Below are 26,884 nucleotides of genomic sequence, written 5' to 3' on the forward strand. Positions count from 1 at the left end.
GTTCCTTTATTAATTTGCATACCATTGAAAATGGTAAGCCAAGTCAATTTTGCAATATTGCTCTGTTTTAATACAGCCATACAAAGTTTAAAACAAAACCTTCAATCACACAACAGTACTCTAGTCTTCCTCAGATGATTGTCACTTTACATAGAACCTCTTCCACCCTTCTTCTAGAAAAACAGAATGTTCTCATAAGAATATTAAACTTTTGTTTCTCCTTCTAGAGCATTGGCTATTAAATAATACATACATTCCAGGTGGGATTTCTTTAGCTATATGAACAATATTTTTTTTTCCTAGTACTTTTGCAAAAACCTTTCATTACAGTAACACAACCAATCAAATACTGCTGCTGTAGATAACTTGGAGCAGTAAGAAGTTGGAACTTTTGTATTTCATCTTCTGAAGGAAAATGCCGCTGCTTTCATTTATCAAATCCCTCACTTTCACATTTGGAAAGTCCTCAGAAGGGTAACATCCTAGTCTCAGATGAGTGGTGAGTTTCCTATTTTGATTCCCCCCCCCCCCCCCATCTTTTCCCTAAAAAAAGGAAAATTGGAACTTCAGCTATCCTTTTCCCCTTTTAATTATAATCTGCTGGTTCTGTCTTGAAATATTCAAACAGAATAATCAGTCTTAGAATTGAGGAATTATATTGCTAAGGTCTATATGTGAGAGTGTGACTGCTGATTTAGTCAACAGGATATTTACCAATTTCTGCCATGGAAATCAGCATAGATCTGAAAGGACCATCTAAGGACTATTGCTCTTATTTGATTTTGAAAATTTTCTATTTTTTTCGCATCATTCCAGATGGTGGGAGAAACTCTGATTGCTTCAGGGCTGCCAAAAAATTAAAGTGGAAAAAATGTGACCAATTCCTTGGTGTCAGCCTTTGCCCTGCACATTCTAGTTGCATTACTTTTGCTCGGGGTGGAAATGTCTGCTAGTGGTGACTTTGATCTTGCAAGCTGAGTGTGAGATTAGTTTAGAAACTTTTTGCCAAAAAGTCTACCTTCATCTGTCCTGCAGCCTGGCTCCCACTGAGGTTCATGCAAACCCTTTCATGAGTATGAGGAAGAAGGTTTCCAATGTGAGTCTTCTTAGCTAGTAAGTTTCTTATTACACATTACAGATCTATTAGGAAGAGCAAGTTAAGGAGAGCTAGTTTGTAAGCAGAAAATTAACATTTCCTCTTCTGTCTTTTGAGATAAGAAAATAACTATGATTACTCAGCCAGGCTGGCAGAAAGGGTACAGTGCCTGAGGAAGGGAAAAGTGTTAAGGTCAGAAGGAGTCAGACTGAGAGAAAGAAACTTGGAGCTTCTCCAAGCAGTTTCTAAACTGCTGTTTCTCCCAGATGAGACCTTCAGCTGGCACAGCCTAAGGACCCAGGATCTGAGGTAAACACAATTCCTGAGTGAGGCCACCTGGTGCTCTAAGGACACAGTTTTCTCCTCAGATTCATACTGCCATCCTGAGCATGTTCAGTCCTCGCACATCACTTGTGAGAAAAAGTTTTTAAAGGCCAAGTTTTTTGTGGAAAGCTCTCTTTCAGAATGTGATGAGACACCTGCACCATGAAAGGGACAGTGAGATGAGCTGTATCCTGCTGTGCTCACATTGCTGCAGAGAGGCAGACATTGGCTACGCTCCAGTCAGCATCACTTTCCTTTCTTAATACTGAAAATACAGAGTTTTTGCACACACGTTGCATAACGCTTCTCCACTCACAATGTTGAAATAAATGTAGTCCTTTTACCCAGGGAGATTTCAAATCTTACATCAGAGAAATTCTGTCATGCTTCTTCTGTTTGTTTTCCCTTACAGATTGATGGTATTAATTCTGTAGCTACTCTGACAGAAGATTTGCAAAATAACAGTGAAGACATAAGGATAAGCACATCTCTGTGGCAGAAAATAAGCCTGGCCTTTAGTGATGTCAGCTGCCAGCATTGCCTCATGGCTGACCACAGTAGCTGGACAGGCTATAGGCAGTAAAGTGTTCAGAGGTCTGCATTTCAGGCTGCTATTGACAGTACAACCGAGGACAAACCATGTGTGAAAATCTCTTGTATGTGTCACTTCCAGTTAATAATTCCTGGAAAATAAACATGCTATTTCAAGTGCTCAAACTGAGCAAGAAATCAGTGTCTCACCTCCACTTTAAGTAATGTATTCTGAATATAGAGATTGCCATATATTGGAGTGCCAAGCAAATGATTTATAGTCAAGAGATGCCTTTGCTGATAAGCTTTGATGTAAAGAACCCAGACTGGCACTGGTTCCTGGCTTGGGAGGCCTCATTCTTTCTGGCACCTCATCAAACTGCCCTCTGAAAAATTCAGTTATGCTTCTCTCAAAAGCCAGACTGGCAGATTCTCTCTATCAGTTCTGGGGGCAGACACTGCTGGAACCTCACTGCTCCAGTGACCTCCCCAAATGTGTGTTATAAACTTATTGACAGAAAACCTGTATTCTTAGACCAGCATCAGGTTTTAGCTCAGAAACTTCCTCACCCAACACAGCATTTTGCAATCTGGTATTTTTACAGGAAGTAATCAAGTGCCTTCAAACCTTCTCTTAACCAGGAAAAACAACCATGATCTTTTTGTCTTCTTTCAGAAGATCTGTGAGTCTGCCCAGAACTATGGCTGTAGCACTGGGCAGTACAGGAGGTATTAGGAATTGTTTGAGTCCAAGTTTACTATTTGAGACCAAGGCTGTAAGTTGAGGGTTTGTTGTTTTGGTTGTTTTGGTTTTGTTTTGTTTTTTTTTTTTTTTTGTTTTTGTTTTTGTTTTTGTTTTTGTTTTGTTTTTTTGTTTGTTTGTTTTTTCCTGTGTCTTTCAATTTTGTAACTGCCTTGTTCTCAATTGAATTTTTGAATGTTTCCATTGAATTTTTCTGTCATATTTTAGTATCCAGGATACTCTAGGGTCTGTGAGTGGTATGAAGAAACAGTTATATCTCCATTTGAACAACCTGTTTTCTTTCAATGATGTCACAAATGAGTCATTTAGGCGATTTAAAGAATCACCATTGAGGGTACTGGCAAAAGCACATTCAATGTAAATTTGTGAAAACATGACTTTAAAAAGTTTGGTGGCAAGGTTCACTGTGTGACCTAGCATATAGATGAAGCATACATGGGAAAATTGCATTATGAGGCATAATTGGATTAGAATCAGTTTAGAATGATTCATACATAGTCTGAGGATGCAAAATGGTAAGGATGCAAAAGGGTAAGGGAGACCTCCCCTGCTGAGCCATGAAGTTCTGTGAGGACCCCCTTGCCTTCTAAACTCCTGATGGAGCATAGGTGCAGCTGACCACAGTCTTTGTCCCAGCCCCTTGGTCAATGGTTTATGTATAAAAGATTTGGCAGTTCATGACCATTGATAAATTTAACATGTAGAAAGAGAAACAACAGGGTTTACTACAATTACAACAGTGACTTGATAATAGACTCAAGATGGCAGCTCATGCTATACTTTATAGAGGATATTTAAATTAATTCAGACACAAACACAGATGTGTATTTGGATATATACACAAAAGGTACCTGTTCAGATTGTGTTTGCATCGCTGTGGGTGAAGGGTTGAGCCTCAAGGAGCTGGGTACCTGCACAGGCTCTGCTTTCAGTTTTCACTTACTGTTCTGAGTTCTCAAACCTGTGAATTGCTGAGCTGTGGCAGACCCTGTGCTGGTGCAGCCACTGCAGCCCAGGGGAGCTCAAAAGGCCTCACTGTTGTTCATGTGATTGCAAGTTTCTTGGCTTCAGTCATCAGTCAGTCTCCATCCTGGCCTCAATCCAGACCAGTCATTTTTCCCAAAATTTCAGTAACAATATTATTCCATTTGGGCTATGATTCAGGCAAGTTAAGTTCCAAGGCTTTCGGGGTTATCTCTTGTACCTTTCCTTGGTTAGGCAACAGAATTTCCTGCTGTGGACCAGGACAAGATGTTTTTGGTAAGTTCAAGGGAAGATTCATCACCCGAGTGCAATTTATCAAGGACAAAGCCTAACAAGAATTCCTGACATCTCAGAGCAGTCTAGGAGATAGCAGGAATGCACCACCACATGTGCTAGCTAGAAGCCTCTTCTAAAATGCTGAGTTTAAATGGGCTATTAATTAGCTGATCTGAAAGTAGACTGAAAAACTAAATTACACTGCTTCACACCTGGAAATGTATTTTGTATCAGTAATTTGATATGTTGGCTAATAATTGTAGGAATATAAAAAGGAAAATATTTTAGAAAATACAAAATGGTTCTATAAAGTAAAGATGAGAAAGGTTGGACAATTTTAAAACTTTCTCATGAGAAGCTAAGAAAATAAGAACTAAGTGAATGCATTTATATTTATCATAAAGAACAAGAAGGAATAAGAACTTAATAGTTTGAGATGTAAAAAGTCTTAGATATATGCTTTGTAAAGATAGAAAAACTTTCAATCTTATATAATGAATTATTGTGTATTGTTTGAGGTTCATAGAAGTCCTTTTTTTAATGTTAAACTCACGCAAATATTTTTCTTATTAGAGTACAATGATTTTGCAACTTTTTTTTATGCTATTGGTTCAAAGAATATGTAGAAAAAGACTTTACATAAGCTATCTTGTTTTTGATCTAGATTTACATAGATGTTTGTTTCTCTGTATTTCTTGCTTTTTGCTTGTATGACACAAACAAATAATAAATCCTAAGTCTACAACCAATCAAAGTCCCATCCCATTTTATAAAACACAAACCAACCCAGCAGAAATAACCATATGAACAATCTCTGGTTTTATCCTTTTTACAGTGTGAATATGGAATAAACAGAATGAAAATAAGGAAAACACAAATAAAATTATTTATCACTGTAGTATTAACTCCCTTATATTACAGATCTTGGAAAACAGTATCTTCTCTCCTACTCAAGCAATTGCAATTAAAACTAACCAATCATACATTGACATGCAGATTTTAAAAATCCTGGCCATTATAGTATTTCCTTCTCCTGAGAATGGGGGAGGAAGGTTCTCCATTGGATTGAGTGGGAGGTGCTAAGTTCTGAGTTAAACACTGTGATGTAAGCTGAGTTCTGTAAAATTGACAACTCTTTTTTTTTTTTTTTTTTGAATGAGAATGCCTGGGAGGTCACTCCCTGGCCCTGCAAATATAGCCACTAAATTATCCCAAAACTTTTGTGATCCAGGAAATGCTACAGTGCATGATGCCTCTGCTGGAAAATTTGCCCACTGATCTGGACATGCATACTGCTGCAACAAAAGGGATAAGAAAATTTCACCACAAACAAGGTGCACCTGGCAGGAAAGCTGCTCTTTTGACACTGTCCTGGAGTGGAGTTTCACTTGAACTTTTCTGTAACGTAGCTGAAACTTCAGTTTTCTGATTGAGTCTTCATAGGTAGCACAGGCAAAGGTTGATGTGGAGCACCACCACAGTGCCTCAGCCTGCCCAGCTGGCTCTCATGGCACAAAGACAGTAAATAGCTCACACAAGTGTTGACTGGCTCCAGTGCTGTTGTTAATGCTGTGCCAGGATTTTTGTTTTCCCATGGAAGTTGGAACATAAAACACCATTACATGAGTGGAAACTTGAGAATAAGAATACTGGAGCTGAACTGAGAGTTTTCACATGGAATTTGCTCTGGGGAAACTCACTCTCTTTGGCTTGTTTCCTGGTTTTTTATATTATTTCAGGGTGAACAACAGTTACTTGGGCTTTGTCAGATATTCACAGGGTTTTATTGCTATACTTCTACCTTCAGTATTTTGTTGTTCTGTAGATAGGTTTTACACTAGGTTGTTCAGTCCTATTGTATTAGATCATTAAAGCAAGAATTATAAATATTTTTTTTTTTAGTTTTATAAATCACAACATCATTCTGGAGTTTGACCAGCCATGCAAGAAAAAAGTGATAACAGCAGGTAAAAATTTAGATTGAAAACTCAAATTGTAAATATCAATTATATTTAATTCTTGATTCTATCCTACAGCTCAGATCCTATTCTACAGCTGTGTGCTGTAGGTAAACTCAAGACATATTCAGGAATAGGGAATAAGCCACTGTAATGATCCTGAACAGAAGATTATTGTTCAGAGCTAATAATCCACAAAACAGCTATCCTGAGCAGATCCTGGACAGTGCTATGCTGCACTGTGCAGAGAGGATGCCTTGGCCTTCAGTCCTTAACAGGTTTGACTTTTGCACTTTGACTTTTTCTGCCCAGAACTCTGCAACTATTGCATCCTCACTGATTTTGGCAGCCTTCAGTGAAGGTACAGCCTAAGTCATAAGATACTCCTGCTAAGCTGAATTAAAAAATCATATCCACTCAAACTTTTCCATAAATTAGCCACTGCAAACTGACTCTCCCCTTCATCCTTTTCTTCCTCAGATGAAAGACAGAGTCCAAGGCCAGGTCTACAGTGCTAGGTGATTTTAAAAAAAAATTAGTTAGGCATGGGAAACATAATTTGAATTCTATTGAAAGAAAATTCTAATTATAAACACTGAGTACTTTAAGAACTCGAGCATGTGATATGGTTAGTGAGTAGAAAATCCTATTTTCATTGTTTTCCCTTTCCCCTTTGAAGCTGTCCTGGTTCCATGCTGGCCATGGTGCTTCTTGTTTGGCTGAGAGTTTTGAACTTAGAAGACAGCAAAGATTTTTGTGTTCCCAATGTTTTAATCATCTTAGGTCAAGAAAAGGCCTGAAGAAAAAAATGCATAAATTTTAAGTATATGTGCAAAACAAGTTATACAAATGGAAATTAACCTGAGAGCATAAATCCATGTCTGGGGAGGCCAGCTGAAAAAATATTCTTTACTGGGCCCTAAATGTCACTGAAGTCTTTGTTTTAATTAATCATAAATTATTCTGATTTTCATGTAACTTGGTGATTATCTGTTGCTATTGGTCACCTGACTTATGAGATAACTTTCAGACTCATGACTGTTCACTTTGCAAATCTCTTGTTCTCAAGACCAGTCAGCCTCCAACATGCAGCATGCCATGCAGGAATGGCCCATTGCAGACACAATCCCTTTTTGGACTTTCAAGAAATTACAGGTTTTCCTTGCAAGAAGCCTGTATTATCTATATATGCTATAATTTATTCTACAGCCAAAACTGTAATGAAATTCACTTGAAAGCATCTTTCCACACTTTTAAAGGCAGGATTTGCAATTGCTACTTCCAAGTGGGATGAGGAGGCCACTGTTGCATGGAACTGTGTGAGTTTATGCTGCAGCCCAGGGATTTCCACATCTGTGGGGCCAAAAGGGAAAATGTAACTTTTTAGGTTCTCCCTGCCTTAGGCAGTGGTAAACCCATCTGTGGGATGCTTTTCTTAAGACTCTAGGTGCACATGGTGGGAAATGCAGGAGTATGAGGAAGTCCAGTGTGTACTTCAAGGGGGTCTCATTATGGGTGAGAATATCCAGTGAATTAAATGGTATGATGTTATTTGCTACATATATACATATACATATATATACACATATATACACACATATTTTTATATATATAATATATATTATATATACATATATATGCGTATGTATATTTATCGCAGATATAGACATATATATATTATATATATATATATACACACACACACATACTGTATATTATAATTTCTGTGGCTGTTGTCCTCCCTTCATCACATCGGGTGTCTCACAATACACATCTCCACAATCACAGCTTTTCAATTGTTGCATTAATGAGGGACTTTGATGTGACTCAATGAACACAGTGGAATCAGAATTGTCTACAACATGCAATGATTGGACACTACACATCGTCCTTCCTGCCTGATTGTTATGATGGTCCAGGGGCATGGACTACATGCATTCAACAGATCCTTACAGGGAAGCTCCATAGACCTAAGGAATGACAGTAGTGGGCACATCAATCAAAAGAAAGGAAAGGTGATGGGGAGCATAGGACCTGGCATGACAAAAATGGGATGTGTTTCCTCACCTCTTTTTTGTTGGGATGGAGTTAATTTTTTTCTTAATACAGTGTGTTTTGGATTCAGTAGAAGAATAATGTTAGTAGCACATTGATATTTCAGCTTTTGCTAAGTAGTTCTTGCTCTAAACCAAAGACTTTTCAGTTTCCCATTCTCACCATGAGCAGGTGCACAAGAAACTGGAGGGGACACAGCCAGAACACCTGGTGCTAACAGGACAAGGAGATTTTCCATCACACAGAGTGTCATGTTCAGTGTATAAAGGGACAGAAGCTGGGCAGGTGTCACCAGTCACTGCTCAGGGACATGCAGGACACCAACCAGCAGGTGCTGTGCAATTGTATTGAGCAACACTTGTTTTTCTTCAGTTGTATTCTTTTTGCTCTCTCCTATTTATTGCTGTTGTTGCTTTTGTTGTTTTCATTGTTGTTGTTGCTACTATAATTATTTTTGTTGGTTTTATCTCTACTTTGTTTCAATTATTAAACTGTTCTTATCTCAATCCACAAGTCTTACCTCTTTTTTCCAATTGTTATTATCATCCCACCATGGGGAGGGCTGTGAGTAAACAGCTCCTTGGTGCTGAGTTGCCTGCTGGGCTTAACCCATTACAACTGGGTTGACACAGGTTGCACCTGCTTAACTGAAATTATTTCATCACGGAAAGATCCCATGGATGCTGCAGATGTGGTGCTGGTTCATCAGCGAACCAGTGAAGTACTGTAGGCAGATAGAGCCAGAAGCTTATAGAAAACAAGCTTTGGAAAATGGGTTCTTTTGGTTGTAACAAAGGCAAAATGAAACAGAACATTTAGATTATTCTTAAATATTGTAAGCAGGTTTAGATAAATTATATGCATATTCATCCCTCCAGAATTAGTAAGAAAATTTCCAGTGTAAAACTCTGACTTCTAGAAATATTCACAAAATAAACCCCAGGAAATAAGAATATCTGGGGAAAAAAAAGGCAAATAATCCAGGAATGTTATGGTTAGTACTAGTAATCCATAAAAAATGCATATAAAAGCATCAATTCAGTCATTACTGGAGTATAAACATTTATCTCTAGAATATGCTGTACTATTTCAAATACTCAATAAAAAACATCCAGAGAACCTCAAATGTTCAATGAGGTCCCTTTCAGCCAGTGTAGAGGATAAATTCCTCACCACTGCTGTGTGGGTGACACACAGATATATGCCATGAGCAGTTGCATGAAGTTCCTTAGCAATTTTTTCAACAGTAACACACACACACACAAAAAAGTCAATCGAATAACTTATCTTCTTTGGATCTCATCTCCATGCACCAGTTATGCAAAATGCATAATCATTGTGTAAATCCAACCCACATACTAAGACTCCATTTAAATCCATGAAAAAGCCACTCTAGGAAAGACAGACCAAAGAGCTGAAGTTGTTCTGAGCAGAAGGAGGTGCTGAGCCAGTGGTGGTTCCATTTTCACCCTTTGTTTCTCCTGCCTTTGCTGCACTGACGATGCTGTGTGTGGTTCACAGCCTCTGAGGTTCAGAGGACACCTCTTGACAACATTCTGTGACCAAGATTTTCAGGTGCTAGAGGACATGTGAAAATGCTATTAATGTAAATAATTACCTATGTGCTTCCAGAAGCCTTCTCTCACAGCTGTCAGCAATGGAATAGTTGATAGAAGTATTGAGTCAATGAGAATAACATGACTAATTTTAACTGGATGATAATTTCTTTCATGGCTTTAATGCATTTCAGAGAATACTACCATTTGGCCTCCAGTGGCTTTGGGAGTATTTTATTCTCCATTTCCTAATATTATTCTGGATCTCATCCAGATGAAGAAATATCTTTCCTTAGTAAAGACATGGGCACATGCATTTGCATCTATACTTCTTGTTTTACAGCAAATTAGACTCACTGCATGATATGATCTAGGAAAAATGATGAAAATTACATCATCTAAGTAAGACAACATGCAGAAATCCAGTATCAACATTGCTTTTCATTGGAGAGACATAGCAGACCAGGCTCAATTATTGTCAAGAAATGAAAAATACCTGTAAGCATTGTCTGGCCCATCCAAGGTGTTGCATTACATTTTGTATCACTAAAACAACAACGACAACAACAAACAAGCATGCTTGTCAGGCACTTGTTAATGCTTGTTGAAATCAAGACTGTATGCTTCATTCCATGTTAGAAAACGATGGATAACTCACTTAAAATGTTTTCCAACAATAGCACTGAACTGGGAGAAAGAATGTGGTAAATTGCAAACCTGAGATTCTGGATTATGACTGAGTACAATCATAGATGTGGCAAACACCTGGATCTGTTCACCATCCTCTGGCTAAGTAATTTCTATGTTCTCTCAAGATGTTAGGTTTCTAATTGCAAGGTATCTGAGTGCTGCACAAAGGTAATAAATTTTATCATTCATACTTTGAAGCGTGGCAGTTGTGTATTACCTTTTAGAGGAGTTGCCTAAAGAGCCATTGCATGTGATGATACATTATTCCTCATTCTTTGCTCTTCATGAGTCAAAAACCCCAAAGAAACACAGATTTCTGGTAAAATTTAGTTCTGAGATACTTCCCCATTTGTTTTCACTAAAAGTTACCTGATCATTTTCTGATCCACTCCTACTGAGAATATGAGCTCAGTGGAAATGTTGGTGAACCTGCACTGATCACTAATGAGCTGGAGCTGACTTCTGCACTTCAGAGAGATGAATTATATCTTGTATTTATTCAATTATGACCCAGATGCTTGGAAAAAAAAATAGGGTCTTGTACACAAATAGGTGAAGGCAGTAAAACTTTTAAGCCTATTTCATAAATCCATGGATGAAGTTTGTATTTATGCCCCTTGAATCTGGACTCTCACTGTAATCTGAAATTCATGGTCAGTATTCTAAAACAAAACAAAACAAAACAAAACAAAACAAAACAAAACAAAACAAAACAAAACAATATATATATATATATATAATTATTATGTACAATTGAAGGAAAACAATCTTGATTGGGTAAAGCTGATATGTGGCCTTGTAACAGATCCAGTTTTCACTGCTTGTCTAGACCTGCCAGAGTGATCTGAAACACTCCTGTGAGATCATCAAATTGAAGATTTATACTTAGTTGGGATTAATTTAATCTGACTGAAGAAAACCAGAGCTTCTGAGAATTCTATCAGAGATCTGGTTCTTACTGGTATCAATGTCCTGGTTTCCATGTGATTGAAACAGCCCTAATTACAAACCACACTAGCTAGGTAACTCTCAGCTGCCACCAGCCCCATCACCATTACCTGGGATGTTTAATGGACTGTGCTAGTCTAGCTCAGTCCAGAATATGGTATTGATTATGGCATCAGTTATTTGTCCTGAATGGCTTTGACAAAAACTGACATCTTAGCAAACAGGCAGGAAGGCCTTGGCGTGGAAACACAGCCCAGGAAGGCAGACGTGGCACTGTGCTGTGAGGAGCAGAGATTAACAAAGCAGAGATTAACAAAATTGAAGTTAACAAAACCAAGGTTAACAGAGATTAATAAAGCAAAGGTTAACAAAGGCCGCCCTCTCTTGATGGCAGCATGAAAGCACTTTGCTGTCAATGGTTTCACTACAAAACGACAACAAATTGGGAGCTGCATCCCCTGCACTGACAGTGTGATTGCCCTCTGGAAGGGATAATCATGTATGGGTTGTTTGCTCCTTGTGAAACAGCAAAGTGATATCCATGCCACTTGCAGAAAAGCCTAGGTGAAGTGGGCTTTCCCTGTAAAAGCATGTAGTAATCAGGCAGATCCACATACCCTTTCTCCCTCTCTGCAGGGCATGAAAGGACTGGATGCCTAGAAGCTGTGTTTACCTTCTTCAGCTGCTCTCTGTTCAGCTGCCTCTGCACTTCCAGCAGTGCAATGGGGTTTGATGAAATTACAATAATGTAAATTTGACAAGGTGTTCCCATGTTTATTGAGATACAGAAGATTTTATGAGTTTTCCAGGCTTGTGAGGCACTTAATAGGGTTGGCATCACTCCCAGGAGAAGGTATTTTTAGATCTGTAGAATAATTCACTGCCTCCATTTGGTCTGATTTATACCATACTCAACCTATCTGAGCTGCCATGCTTTTCTCTTGCATTATTGTTAACTGTATGACAGATCACATTGCATTTGTCCAAAGCATAGCAACATGTGCACCTTGCCTTGTTGGTATCTGTCTCTGGCTTATTATTTTTACATCTGCTGGTTGTCTTTCAGAGTTCTTTCACATTTAAATGCATGCACTCATCAGAAATGAATCACCAAAACTTGCCCAGAGTGCCATTCTAAAGATGGAAATGGTGGGATGGGATACCCTTCCAAACAGACTATTGGCCACATTGCCATGAGGAAAATCTCACAAGGAAAAGCTCCTTGACTGTTCTGCACAACTTTCCCTTTAATGCAAATTTCAGCAGTCATTTTCAAACTTTCTTGCACCTTTTCCTGTAACATCCCATGTTTGACATTTTCCTTCAAGCACCAAATCTTGTGAAGCTCCCACAACATCTGAATTGCTCTGTTATATCATTGAAGTACCTGCTTTTAAAAAGCTATTCTTAATTCAGTCTTACTTTTCCACATCTTCTGTATATATGACTGTAACAATTCTTTGACATGCTGTAGTTTTCTAGGTGGATTCTAGAGTCTGGGTTTGTGCTGGATCCTTCCTGAATTCACAAAAGTGTCTGCCAAACAGGGAGATGTTGTAACAATCCTTCCTTAAACCACTTGTCTTGGTTAGACAAGACAGGAGTCTGTGAAAGAGGGCAAAGCCTCCTGTGCAATGGAGAACGGCAAACCCCCCTCCCTCTGAATTACCAGGATCTTTAAATTAAAAGGCTCTCAGGCAAAGATATGGGAGTAGGAGTAACAATTCTTTACTAGGAGAAAACTAGACAACAATTTAAAAAGGCAAATGCAATCGGTACAAACAAAACCAGTGAAAGAAAAAGTCCAGAACCTGAGGAATGCCAGTATCAGTTTTGCTGGGACAATTGCTTTCCCTTGCAATAGTTGATGAGTTGCAGCTGAAGTGGTGATCTTTAGAAGGGTATAATTTTCCTCTGAAGATCTGGTGGCAGTGGGGGCCGGTCTTCCTCTGCGCCGGGGTTGCCTCTGAGCTCCGCTGCCGTCGCCTCTGCGCGCCGGCTGCTTCGCTGCGAGTGCCGCCGAAGAGAGAGCGAGAGAGAGCTGCTTTTCTGGGAATCCCGCGAAGAGAGAGAGAGAGCTGCTTCTCTCGGAGTCCCGCGAAGAAGAGAGAGAGCTGCTTCCCCCCTCTGGGTGGGACCCCTCACGGTGTTACATTTTTTCAGCCCTTCATTGAATCAGTCAATGGTGTATAAACAAACCATTGCCTCTACAGGACAAACCATTGTCTCTGAGAGAGATAACAAAAACCTGTCCAACCGGTTCGCCTTCGACAGATGGCAAATGGAATACAAGCTTATCTTACAACCCAGGACATTATCCACCCCTTATTCTATTTCCATCTGCACACCATGAAATCTTACACCCAGTTCTCTCTTAAGACCAAGTTTCCCTGTGGTACACAGCGGGTCTCCCCATCTTCCTGCATTACCCACCAAGTGTAACCAGGTCCTTGAGCAAAGACAATCCCACGAATGGGTTGGTCTTTGCCTGAGGTGGGATTAATCCAAACAGTTTTCCCTAAAATACCTTTCATATGTACTACAGGGACCTTATCTCCATCTACTGCGTGTAAGGGTTCTGACTGAGCAGGGCCAGCTCGATTGACAGACCCTCGGGTGTTGACCATCCAGGTTGCTTTTGCCAGGTTAATTTCCCAGTTTCTAAATGTTCCCCCACCGAGTGCCTTCAGGGTAGTCTTAAGGAGTCCGTTGCACCGTTCAACTTTGCCGGCAGCTGGAGCATGATAGGGAATATGATATATCCATTCGATACCATGTTCTCTGGCCCAGGTGTTGATAAGGCTGTTCTTGAAATGGGTGCCGTTGTCAGACTCAATTCTCTCAGGGGTGCCGTGTCTCCACAGGACTTGTTTTTCCAAGCCTAAGATGGTGTTCCGGGCAGTGGCATGAGGTACAGGGAAAGTCTCCAGCCATTCAGTGGTGGCTTCTACCATGGTCAGCACGTAGCGCTTGCCTTGGCGTGTCTGGGGCAGTGTGATGTAGTCAATCTGCCAGGCCTCCCCATACTTGTACTTGGACCACCGCCCACCATACCATAGGGGCTTCACTCTCTTGGCCTGTTTGATGGCAGCACACGTCTCACAGTCATGGATAACCTGGGAAACACTGTCCATGGTTAGATCCACCCCTCGGTCTCGTGCCCACTTGTAGGTGGCATCTCTGCCCTGATGACCTGAGGCATCATGAGCCCATCGAGCCAGGAACAACTCCCCCTTATGGTGCCAATCTAAGTCTATCTTTGACACCTCTATTTTTGCTGCCTGATCTACCTGCTCGTTGTTCCGGTGCTCCTCATTAGCCCGACTTTTGGGGACATGGGCATCTACATGACGGACTTTCACCGTCAGCTTTTCCACCCGAGAGGCAATGTCTTTCCATATATCAGCAGCCCAGATTGGCTTTCCTCTACGTTGCCAGTTGGCCTTCCTCCACCTTCCCAGCCAGCCCCACAGAGCATTGGCTACCATCCATGAATCAGTATAAAGGTAGAGCTTTGGCCACTTCTCCCTTTCAGCAATGTCCAGAGCCAGCTGAACGGCCTTGAGTTCAGCGAGTTGGCTTGATCCATCTTCTCCTTCGGTAGCTTGTGCAACTTGGCGTGTGGGGCTCCATACGGCTGCTTTCCACTTCCGGTTCATCCCTACGATGCGACAGGAACCGTCAGTGAAAAGAGCGTAGCAGGTCTCCTCTGCTGGTAGTTGGTTGTATGGTGGAGCTTCTTCAGCCCTTGCCACTTGTACCTGCTCCTCATCATCAGTGAGACCAAAGTTTTCACCTTCTGGCCAGTTCGTAATTATCTCCAAAATCCCAGGGCGATTCAGGTTTCCAATACGGGCGCGTTGAGTGATGAGGGCAATCCATTTGCTCCATGTGGCGTCAGTGGCATGGTGGGTAGTAGGAACCTTTCCTTTAAACATCCACCCCAGCACCGGTAGTCGGGGTGCCAGGAGGAGTTGTGTTTCTGTGCCAATTACCTCCGAGGCGGCTTGAACTCCTTCAAAGGCAGCCAAGATTTCCTTCTCTGTGGGAGTGTAGTTGGCTTCAGACCCTCTGTAACTTCGGCTCCAGAATCCCAGTGGTCGGCCTCGAGTCTCCCCAGGCACTTTCTGCCAAAGGCTCCAAGACAACCCATGGTTCCCGGCTGCAGAGTAGAGCACATTCTTGACCTCTGGTCCCGTTCTGACTGGGCCAAGGGCTACAGCATGAGCGATCTCCTGCTTGATCTGGGTGAAGGCTTGTTGCTGCTCAGGGCCCCAGTGGAAATCATTCTTCTTTCGGGTAACCAGATAAAGAGGGCTCACAATCTGGCTATACTCAGGAATGTGCATTCTCCAGAAACCTATGGCACCCAGGAAAGCTTGTGTTTCCTTTTTGCTGGTTGGTGGGGACATAGCTGTGATCTTGTTGATGACCTCAGTGGGAATCTGGCGCCGTCCATCTTGCCATTTCACTCCCAGGAACTGGATCTCTCGGGCAGGTCCCTTGACTTTGCTCTTCTTGATGGCAAAGCCAGCTTCTAGTAGTATCTGGATGATCCTCTCACCTTTCTCAAACACTTCTGCCGCTGTGCTCCCCCACACAATGATGTCATCAATGTATTGCAGGTGTTCTGGAGCCTCACCCTTTTCTAGTGCAGCCTGGATCAGTCCATGGCAGATGGTGGGGCTGTGTTTCCACCCCTGGGGCAGTCGGTTCCAGGTGTACTGCACGCCCCTCCAGGTGAAAGCGAACTGAGGCCTGCATTCTGCTGCCAGAGGAATGGAGAAAAATGCATTAGCAATATCAATGGTGGCATACCACTTTGCTGCCTTGGACTCCAGCTCGTACTGGAGTTCCAGCATGTCCGGCACAGCAGCGCTCAGCGGTGGAGTCACTTCATTTAAGCCACGATAGTCCACAGTCAATCTCCATTCTTTGTCAGATTTGCGCACAGGCCAGATGGGGCTGTTGAAGGGTGAGTGGGTTTTGCTGACCACCCCTTGGCTCTCCAGCTCTTGAATCATTTTGTGGATGGGGATCACGGCATCTCGATCCGTCCGATACTGCCGGCAGTGCACTGTCGAGGTTGCAATTGGCACGCGTTGTTCTTCCACCCTTAGGAGTCCTACTGCAGAGGGGTTTTCTGACAGTCCAGGCAAGGTGTTCAATTGCTTAATGTCTTCTGCCTCTACAGCGGCTATTCCAAAAGCCCACCTGAGTCCCTTTGGGTCTTTGTAATATCCGTTCCGGAGGAAGTCTATGCCTAGGATACACGGAGCATCTGGGCCAGTCACTATAGGGTGTTTCTTCCACTCCTTCCCAGTCAGGCTCACCTCAGCTTCCACCAGAGTCAATTGTTGTGATCCCCCTGTCACACCAGCAATGGAAACAGGCTCTGCCCCCACATGTCCCGATGGTATCAGAGTACACTGTGCACCAGTATCAACTAAAGCATCATATTTTTGTGGCTCTGATGTGCCAGGCCATCGGATCCACACTGTCCAGAAGATCCGGTTTTCCCGTGCCTCTCCCTGGCTAGAGACAGGGCCCCTCTAACACTGGTTATCATTCCTTTCCTGGGCATACATACTAGAGGTCCCTTCAAGGGGGTCTGACAGATCGTACCCACAAGCTTGGTCACGGGAGGTTGAGGCTACCTTCACTTTGGTGGAACTCCCCCGGTTAGAGTTTCCCTCCTTGAGTTGACGGACTTGTGCTGCCAGGACAGAAGTGGGTTTCCCATCCCACCTCCCCATGTCTTCCCCATGGTCACGCAGGAAGAACCACAGATTAGCCCTTGGGGTGTACCCTCTCTCTCTAGCTGGGGATTGTTGGGTGCTGATTCTGGGGCCTGTGACTCTCACGGGTGCTGTATTAACCTTCCTTATTTCCTCCCTCATCTCCTCTTTAAACTCCTTAATCACAGCTGAGATATGAGCCTGCATTGGGCCATTAATCATACTCTCATAATTCCTAAGTTTGTTGGCAACAGAACCTATTGTCTCCCGGTGGGTGTCAGCATTGATCGTTGCAATGAAGGTGGCGTATTGAGATGGCCCAAGATTTGCCAGACTCCACAGCATTTGTCCCGTACACCTGACCTTGTCAGGATCATTATTGTGTCGTCCATCCCTCCCAAAGAGTACCTCCAATACTGCCACTTCTCTCAGCTGTTGGATCCCTTCCTCGAGGGTCTTCCAGCGCATTCTATGATGGTGCTCTTGCATTCTCTCTCTGTGGATAAACCTCTCCCTGACACTCATTAAGAGCCGCTCCCAGAGAGAAAGGGACCCTGGTTCCCTTACAAAAACCTGATTTATACCCGAGTCCTGGGTTAAGGGTCCCAAGTTCCTTGCCTCACCACCATCCAGCTGCACGCCTGTACCCATAAGATCCCAAACCCGGAGTAGCCAGGTAGCATAAGCCTCACGCCCTCGTCGCACAATGTCTTTATGCAGATTGCGAAGACTTTCGTACGTCAGGGACTCGGTGATGATAGCAATCTCTGGCTCCCCTGTGGGTTGTGAGGTTCCTCCATTCCTGTCCCTATCTGCAGGGTGCTCTGCTTTCACCTTAGACTTCCTTGTTTCTACCGGGGCCACTGCTGCTGACCGTGACTGCCCTTGTGGTTCAGCTGGAACCTGGACAGTTGTAACATTAGTGGGTTCCACAGCTGTACTATTAGACTGTCCCTCCTCAAGGCAAAGGGCCGGTTTCTCACCAGCTGGGGAAATGCACTCCTTCAGCATCTCTCGTATCTCCTTAACCAGAACCCTCACCCAATCTGGGCAGTTCATTTCTGAGGTGGGCTGTGGGGCAGGGTCAGGCTCTGGAGCAGCAGCATCTCGAGTCTGTGGTGTAGGTGTGAGGGTAGTTATCCAGGTTAATCTTCCCTTATCTCTGAATGCTAAATATAACAGGACTATCAGCAACACCACCCATTGTATGGTATCATTAGCACTTATAAAGGATCTTAACCCTTTGAGAACTGGTGGAGCAGACCCAAAAAGATGGTTAAAAGGTTGAGAGAAAGTTTGCCCAGGTGCTATTTCCTCGCAGTAGGTACCGTTATTAAAGTAACCCCAAAAACATACAGTTAACGTGTGATAGCTATGAATCCATGTACCTGCCTTCCAGAGGAAATTAAAGATCCATGAATTCCTCACCCAATTAACCCAGAAGCCAAACTTGATAACAGACACCGTAGCCTTAGTTATAGGACCCATTTTTAGATAAGGGTCTGCAAATGGGAAAAGTATAGCTACGATCACATGCCACCCAAACCAAGGTAAACTAGACCACATGGTGATGCTGAAGATGTTTTTACACACAACAAAACCAAATTACTTAAGAACTGTTAATCCTTTTTCCCTCTCAATGCCCTCGGGCCTCACGTTGATGCGCCAAATTCTGTCTTGGTTAGACAAGACAGGAGTCTGTGAAAGAGGGCAAAGCCTCCTGTGCAATGGAGAACGGCAAACCCCCCTCCCTCTGAATTACCAGGATCTTTAAATTAAAAGGCTCTCAGGCAAAGATATGGGAGTGGGAGTAACAATTCTTTACTAGGAGAAAACTAGACAACAATTTAAAAAGGCAAATGCAATCGGTACAAACAAAACCAGTGAAAGAAAAAGTCCAGAACCTGAGGAATGCCAGTATCAGTTTTGCTGGGACAATTGCTTTCCCTTGCAATAGTTGATGAGTTGCAGCTGAAGTGGTGATCTTTAGAAGGGTATAATTTTCCTCTGAAGATCTGGTGGCAGTGGGGGCCGGTCTTCCTCTGCGCCGGGGTTGCCTCTGAGCTCTGCTGCCGTCGCCTCCGCGCGCCGGCTGCTTCGCTGCGAGTGCTGCCGAAGAGAGAGCGAGAGAGAGCTGCTTTTCTGGGAATCCCGCGAAGAGAGAGAGAGAGCTGCTTCTCTCGGAGTCCCGCGAAGAAGAGAGAGAGCTGCTTCCCCCCTCTGGGTGGGACCCCTCACGGTGTTACATTTTTTCAGCCCTTCATTGAATCAGTCAATGGTGTATAAACAAACCATTGCCTCTACAGGACAAACCATTGTCTCTGAGAGAGATAACAAAAACCTGTCCAACCGGTTCGCCTTCAACAGATGGCAAATGGAATACAAGCTTATCTTACAACCCAGGACACCACTTCTCCTACCTAACAATTTCATATGTGTATTTTTTATTCAGATGACCTTCCCAATTCTTAAAACTCATGCTTAGAGTTTTTAATGAATGATTCCTCTATTTTGATAGAAAATCTTGAGCTGGATACTTTTTTTATTATTGCAAATATAATTTTAACCTTTTTTTTTTTTATTACACTTACAATAATTTAAACTGGAATAAATATTCTAGCAGAAAATGAACGGCAAGTTGTGGAGTTGCGTTATGTATATGTTTTATTATCCCTGTATTATGTATTGGTTTATTCCTTTGTACCCCCGTGTGCAACTTGGTTTATCCCCAGTTTTCCCGCCTTGTCCGCCCTTCCCGCCTTCCCAGTATCTATCCATCACCCTGAAAGAGGCATTTTACCCCCCCCGGGTGCCTTGTCTGTCACTCGGTGCCCCTTCCCATCCATCCAGAAGCTTCTACTCAGGGCACCGGGTGATTGGGCGAGGACCTGGGGCTCCCCCCATATCCTTCCCCCATTGGACCCCACCATATCCCCCCATCCCGGAGCCACCCCCTATCCCTATCCCCATTGGTCGTTGGATACCCCTCCCTTACAGTTTATAAGCCAGTGCAAGCACCTTGTGCTTGTTCCTGTTGGCTGGCATCGTTCTAGGACATTTGGCCCCGTTGGGCTACAATAAACTCGGACTTAGCCCCCAGCAGGATCCGCTCTTCATTTACCACCGCGAGGCTTGCTAGCGCTGCCCGGAACCCACAAAGGCACTCTCCAAACCCCAGCTGGGAGCGGCGGAGGGTGCCTCCATCGCCCGCCCTCGCCCCACAAGAGCTAGCCGGGGCTGAGACAAAGGGAACCGGGGCGAGAGCGCGGCAGCTGGCGCCCAACGAGCGGCCCCGTTTTCGCGGCGTTGGACCCTCGTTTGAGGATTTTAGGGTCGCGCAGACCTGAAGAATCGTCCTCCTGGCCGTCAGCTACCCCGGCGAGAGCAGACCCACGTTTTAGTGGGTGGCCCTCTTGGGGACAGGATCGGCAGCTCTGGAAAGCACCTCCGGAGTCGATTCTCTCGCGGAGAAGCCCTGCGATTTGTTTTTCTTTTCCACCCTTCCCTCTCGGACCCCTGTGGTTTGTGAGTATAGGGGCCCCTGGGGCTTTCCCGGTCCTTTTTTTTTGGTTAGTTCCTTTCCCCTAAGTTTTAGGGGAAGGATCCCTTTTTGGTGGGTTTCTTTTTCCCCGGGGTTCGGGGAAAAAATTCCTGTTTTTGGTGCTTCCCTTTCCGGGCGGGAAGCTTAAGGACCGCGACAAAGCCGGAAGTGTGGTCTTTTGTTTTTCGTTCGTGTTTTCCCAATCGTAGGCGCTGCAGCACGATTTAACATCTAACAGCCATGGGTGCAAGGCTGTCCGTGCCGCAGAAGAGCATTTATTCCCAAGTTGTGGGTATCCTTTTAGTGGGGGGAATTAAGGTTAAAAAATCTGAAGTAAAACGGTTCGTTCAGTGGTTGTCGCAAACTTTCCCTGACATTTCGCCAGCTAAATTATACCAAGCCCCTTTTTGGGAACAGGTAGCGGGGAAGATCCTGCGACAGTCAGATCTCTCTCTCTCCATATTCACCCATTTGGCTCTCCAAATTCGCGATATAATTAAATATCGCTACGAAAGTCTGCCACAGCCAGCCGCAAACAAACCGATCCCCAGTTCGGCGGGTAGTTCATATAACCCTACTCCGCTTCCCTGTCCCTCAGCCCAGTCGCTGCAGTACGATGCAGCGCTCGCCGCTGCAGCGGGGCGCAGGGCAGCTACTGTCGCTGCTCCCGAGGCTGCGGCTGCGGCGCGGCGCAGGGCAGCTGCTGTCGCTGCTCCCGAGGCTGCGGCTGCGGCGGGCGCTGCGGGAAAACTGCGGCAAAACTCTCCCTCTCTCCCGAAGTCGGGTATTATCAGACAGGCATCCCGGCATTGCCCGCAGGCAGATTCTGGCCCCTCTGAGAATACCCTAAACACCCCGCAGAGCGGTGCAGGCACTGTCTCTACTTCTACCCGTTCCCCTTCTTCCCCGCGCTGTACAGCCCCGTCCCGTACAGACTCCGTTCGTTTTCAGTTATCCCAGACCCCCGAAGATCCCTCATCCCCCATCCTCCATCCCCAAACCCCACGAAATGGCTCCCCTTCTTCCCCCTTCCCCAGGACACAAGATGGAGGTGACCGCGTGGGTTTTCCCGCCACTCGTGCTCCTTCTTCCCATGATCCCTGTCCTCCCCCCTCCCATAATCCCTTCCGGCAGACCAACCCCTTCTGCTCCCCGGATTTCTCCGCCCACCTCCCTCCTCCACCCCCCGTCAACTCCCCCTCCCTTGAATTATTCAACACCCCACCCCTCAGCTCCACCCCCGGGGAGGGGAGTCCCCACCATACCACTCCTCCTGCTCCAGACCACGCCTCGTCCCCTGGTTCCCACGACCCCACTTCCAGTTCCCACGCTTTCGGTTCCGGGGGGGGGGAGCGTGGGAACCCCGATCCACCCCAGTCCCTACCTGCCTTCTCGGCCGCACCTGTCACCTGTACCCCGCGGCAAGGGGGTAGGCCCCTTGCACAGTGGTCCCCCATCCCCCAGCAGACCATCAAAGAGCTCTGCAAGGCCAAGAAGGGGTTCGGGATGGAAAGCGAATACTTCCGAGGCTTATTAAAAGCAACCCTCTCCTCCAAAGAATATGTCCCAGCAGACATGCGAACTCTCTTCTCCTGTTTAATTACCCACGGAGAATTCCTCATCTGGGAGTCCGAGTGGAAGCGGGAGATCAGAGAGGTGTTACCTGACCTCTGGGCCAATGCAGATAGCTCTAGGGATGAAGATGGGGCTGTAATATCGCTAGACCACTTGTGCGGGGAGGGGGATTGGAAAATGGGGACCAAGCAGGCGGAAAAAATCCCCAGAGAGGCGCTGCAAGTCAGCACTAGGGCAGCAGAAAAGGCGTTTTTTAAGTTAAGACCCAGCGGTACGGTTATTAACTTCTTGTCCCTAAAGCAGGAATCCCTAGAACCTTTTGTCGCGTTCGTGGATCGCTTGCATTACGCGATGGAGGCTCAGGTCCCGGACGAGAGGCTGCGAGAGGGGATGCTTGCCACAGTTGCGAGGCAAAACGCTAACGACGCGTGCCGGCAAGCAATCCTCAGTCTGCCCCTGGACCCTGAGCCTACCCTTCAAAGCATGCTACAAGTCTGTGCGAAGAAGGTGACAGTTCCTGCTAAAGACATTCCAGAGACTCCTAAACCACCAACAAAGAGAGTAGCCTTCGTTGAAGCCGTGACACCGCCAGCCACCCCTTCTCCAGATCGCCGCCCTACAGGAGCACCCCCGAGGGGACAACAGCACCATCAGGCCTGCAATCTATGTAGGCAGAAGGGACATTGGGCTTCCCAATGCCCGCTGAGGGACGAGTTTTTTAAGTTTAAACAGCAGCGACAAGAAAAGAGTGCCCCCAACTCGGGGGGAAAACAAAAAAACTGAGTCATCAGCGCAGTCCCTCCCTGCGCGAGGACATAAATATGGTGGGTTCTATAACATCAGAGGAGGGGAGGGACGACTACCTGCAATGCCCACCTGAGGACATTTCACTGGACTTGACACACCAAATTATGGCTGACAAACCAGCCTATATGAGAGAAGATGTGGATTTCATTCCCACTGCTTGGCTGGGTCGAGGCCCGAACCAGCCCAAGCCGATACTTAACATCGTATCTGGTTTCTCCCCATATAGGTTGGCCCTGACTGAAGCTCTGCACCTAAGGGACAGCGACTGGCACTCCATCGCTGTCGACACAGAGGACCCAAGAACCTGGAGGAACCTCCACAGTAAGTACATCGTTCTTGGGGACACAAAATTCACGCCTCTCGAAGTCACTATTGCACCATCCCTGACATCCAGGAACACCGAACGATTAGTAGTGTGGCTGCACTGCCCCCATCCTCCAGTCTTCCTTCCCAAGGGCCAAATCATCGCCCAAGCCATTCCAGCATCTGGGCCTCCGGCACACCCTGAGGATCTATGGAAGAAGTCAGCGAAGAAGAGCTACCAGGTGTGCCAGGCCCAGGTCATAGGGAAGGAAAGACCAAAGCTCTCCTGTTATATGCGGAAGGATGGGGAGTACAAACACCTAAGCGGTCTCCTGGATACAGGAGCAGACGTGACAGTCATTCCCGCACGGGATTGGCCGTCACGCTGGGAATTGCAAAACGTGGCGGAGAAAATTCAAGGTGTAGGGGGTTCTCAATTGGCAAAGCAATCAAAAAACATCGTAAAATTTGAGGGGCCGAACGGACAATCGGCCTATTTACGCCCGTTCGTATTAGATTACACAGAACCCTTATGGGGAAGAGACCTGATGGCCCAGTGGGGGGTCACAATTAACATCCCGACCCCCCAGGTTTTTCGGGCAACAGTCACTGAGGAGCGTCCTACCCGAAAACTTAATTGGCTCACAGATACACCAGTGTGGGTAGAGCAGTGGCCGCTCAATAAACAGAAATTAAAAGCGCTTCGGGAGCTCGTGAAGGAGCAACTTGCCAAAGGGAATATCCAGGAAACAACATCCCCCTGGAATTCCCCTGTCTTTGTCCTGAAAAAACCTGGCAAAGACGAGTGGCGCCTCCTTCATGACCTTCGCGCCATCAACAATGTAATAAAAGACATGGGTCCTCTCCAGCCAGGGATGCCGTCCCCCACGATGTTACCAGAAAATTGGGAATTAGCTGTCATTGACATCAAAAATTGTTTTTTCCAAATTCCCCTACACCCTGATGACGCACCACGGTTCGCCTTCTCGGTTCCTTCCATCAACCGAGAAGCCCCAATGGAGAGATACCACTGGAAAGTTCTTCCCCAAGGCATGAAAGTCAGCCCAAGCATTTGCCAGTGGTACGTCTCTTCATTGCTGTCCCCTGTGCGTGCAGCCACCGAGGGCGTGATCATCCAGCACTATATGGATGATATTCTTATTTGTGCCCCCAACAGCGATCTACTTACACACGCGCTTGAACTGACAACCAGTGCATTGGTTGCTGTAGGGTTCGAGCTGCGAGAGGATAAGATTCAAAAAATGCCACCTTGGAAGTACCTGGGTTTAGAAATAAACAAGCGGACCATTGTTCCGCAGAAATTGGCCATAAAAAATTCAATTCGGACTCTAGCCGACGTACAGCAGCTGTGTGAGTCTTTAAACTGGGTGAGACCCTGGTTAGGTATTAACAACGAAGACCTAGCCCCTCTTTTCAATTTATTGAAAGGGGGAGAAGAGCCTAGTTCTCCCAGGGAACTCACTCCAGAGGCCAAAGCTGCTTTGCAGAAGGTTCAGGAGGCAATGTCTGCCAGGCAGGCCCACAAGTACGATCCGGGCCTGCCCTTCAGATTCATCATATTGGGCAGACTGCCACACCTCCACGGTGTCATCTTCCAATGGGCAGACACCCTAGGAAAGGGCAAGGATCAGGACAAAAGGGACCCACTCTCCATCATAGAGTGGGTATTCCTGAGTCATTCACGATCCAAAAGGTTGACACGGCCACAAGAGCTGGTGGCAGAGCTAATCCGCAAAGCGAGAACGCGGATTCGGGAGCTGGCGGGGTGTGACTTTGATCACATCCACATTCCTTTGAAATTGGAATCGGGCCAATTCACAAAGGCAATGTTAGAACACCTGCTGCAAGAGAATGAATCATTGCAGTTTGCACTGGACAGCTACACCGGAAAAATTTCTGTTTTGAGACCGGCCCACAAAATTTTCAATTCCGAAATCCAATTCACTCTGTCAACAAAACAAATTCAGAGCAAAAAACCCTTAAAGGCTCTAACAGTTTTTACGGACGCGTCCGGAGGGTCCCACAAGTCAGTAGTGACTTGGAAAGATCCTCAAACTCAGCAGTGGGAGGCAGATGTTGTTGAAGTAGAAGGATCCCCTCAAGTAGCTGAGTTGGCCGCAGTCGTTAGAGCTTTTGAGCGGTTCTCTGAACCTTTTAATTTGGTAACTGATTCGGCCTATGTAGCAGGTGTAGTGTCTAGAGCACAGGATGCAATCCTGCAAGGTGTCTCCAACGATGCCCTTAACAGGTTGCTCTCTAAGCTGATAAGGCTAGTCTCCCACCGAGAGCAACCGTTTTATGTGATGCATATCAGGTCACACACCGACCTGCCGGGGTTCTTGGCCGAGGGCAATCGCCGTGCCGATTCCCTCGCTGCCGCCCCCGCACAGCTGGCGCCGCTCCCGGACAAGTTCCAGCAAGCCAAAATAAGCCACCAGCTTTACCATCAAAATGCGCCTGGTCTGGTCCGGCAGTTCCATCTAACCCGAGACCAGGCCAAGGCCATTGTGGCCACATGCCCGTCCTGTAAGTCGCTCCCCCTACCTTCGGTGAGCGCAGGGGCTAACCCTAGGGGTCTGAAGTCCTGTGAGGTGTAGCAGATGGACGTTACTCATATCCCCTCCTTCGGGAGGATGAAGTACGTCCATGTCTCCGTGGACACCTTCTCTGGAGCAGTTTTCGCCTCTGCCCACACAGGGGAGAAGGCCAAGGAAGTAGAGAAACACCTGATACAAGCCTTCTCCATGCTAGGCGTCCCAAAACAGATAAAAACAGACAATGCCCCCGGGTACACATCCAAGGAATTCGCAGGCTTCCTGCAGCAATGGGGAATAGAACATAAAACTGGCATCGCCTATTCCCCGACAGGTCAAGCCGTGGTAGAGAGGACTCATCAAAGCATCAAAAGGATGCTTAAACAACAACAGTCGTCAACTAAAAATGAGTCCCCCCAGGTTCAGTTAGCGCGGGCCCTTTTTACCATCAATTTCTTAAACTGTTCCTTCGAGTGCCTCAACCCCCCCATCGCGAGGCACTTTAATTCCTACGAGCAGAGCAAGGTCAGGGAAAAGCCGCCAGTTCTCATTAAAAACCCTGAGACCTGGCAGCAGGAAGGACCCTATGACTTGGTCACCTGGAGACGGGAGTACGCTTGCGTATCCACGCCCTCAGGCCTAAGATGGGTCCCTTCCAAATTCGTCAGACCATATGTCCCTAAGACCCAGAAGAGAAAACCGGACAGTCCTCAAGTTGGGTACGCCGCCCTCCGACGGCGGAAAAGGTCCCCCTCACCTGGTCCCCCCTCTTCCCTCCCTGGCTCCTGGGATTCTCTGTTCCCCTTTGAGTTAGACCTCCCCTACCTCAACTATTAATTTCAGTTGCTTTCTAAAGAAACAGGACTTTGCTGCTGCTGGGACTCATTGTGTTTATTACAAGCTTTAACATAGTGATGAACTGAAACCCTTAAACAAAGAAGGGTTTCAAAAAGAAGAATTTCCAGAAAAAGGAAACATCTAGTTTCAAAATGAGCCCAGTGACTGTGAAGCCCCCGTTTAAAGACTTACTTTATCCTCTTCACCTTTCTTTCTTTTTAAACAAAAAAAGGAGGAGATGTGGAGTTGCGTTATGTATATGTTTTATTATCCCTGTATTATGTATTGGTTTATTCCTTTGTACCCCCGTGTGCAACTTGGTTTATCCCCAGTTTTCCCGCCTTGTC

This window comes from Lonchura striata, chromosome Z, assembly GCF_050655825.1.
Source record: "Lonchura striata isolate lonStrDom1 chromosome Z, ASM5065582v1, whole genome shotgun sequence".
NCBI classification, from domain to species: Eukaryota; Metazoa; Chordata; class Aves; order Passeriformes; family Estrildidae; genus Lonchura; species Lonchura striata.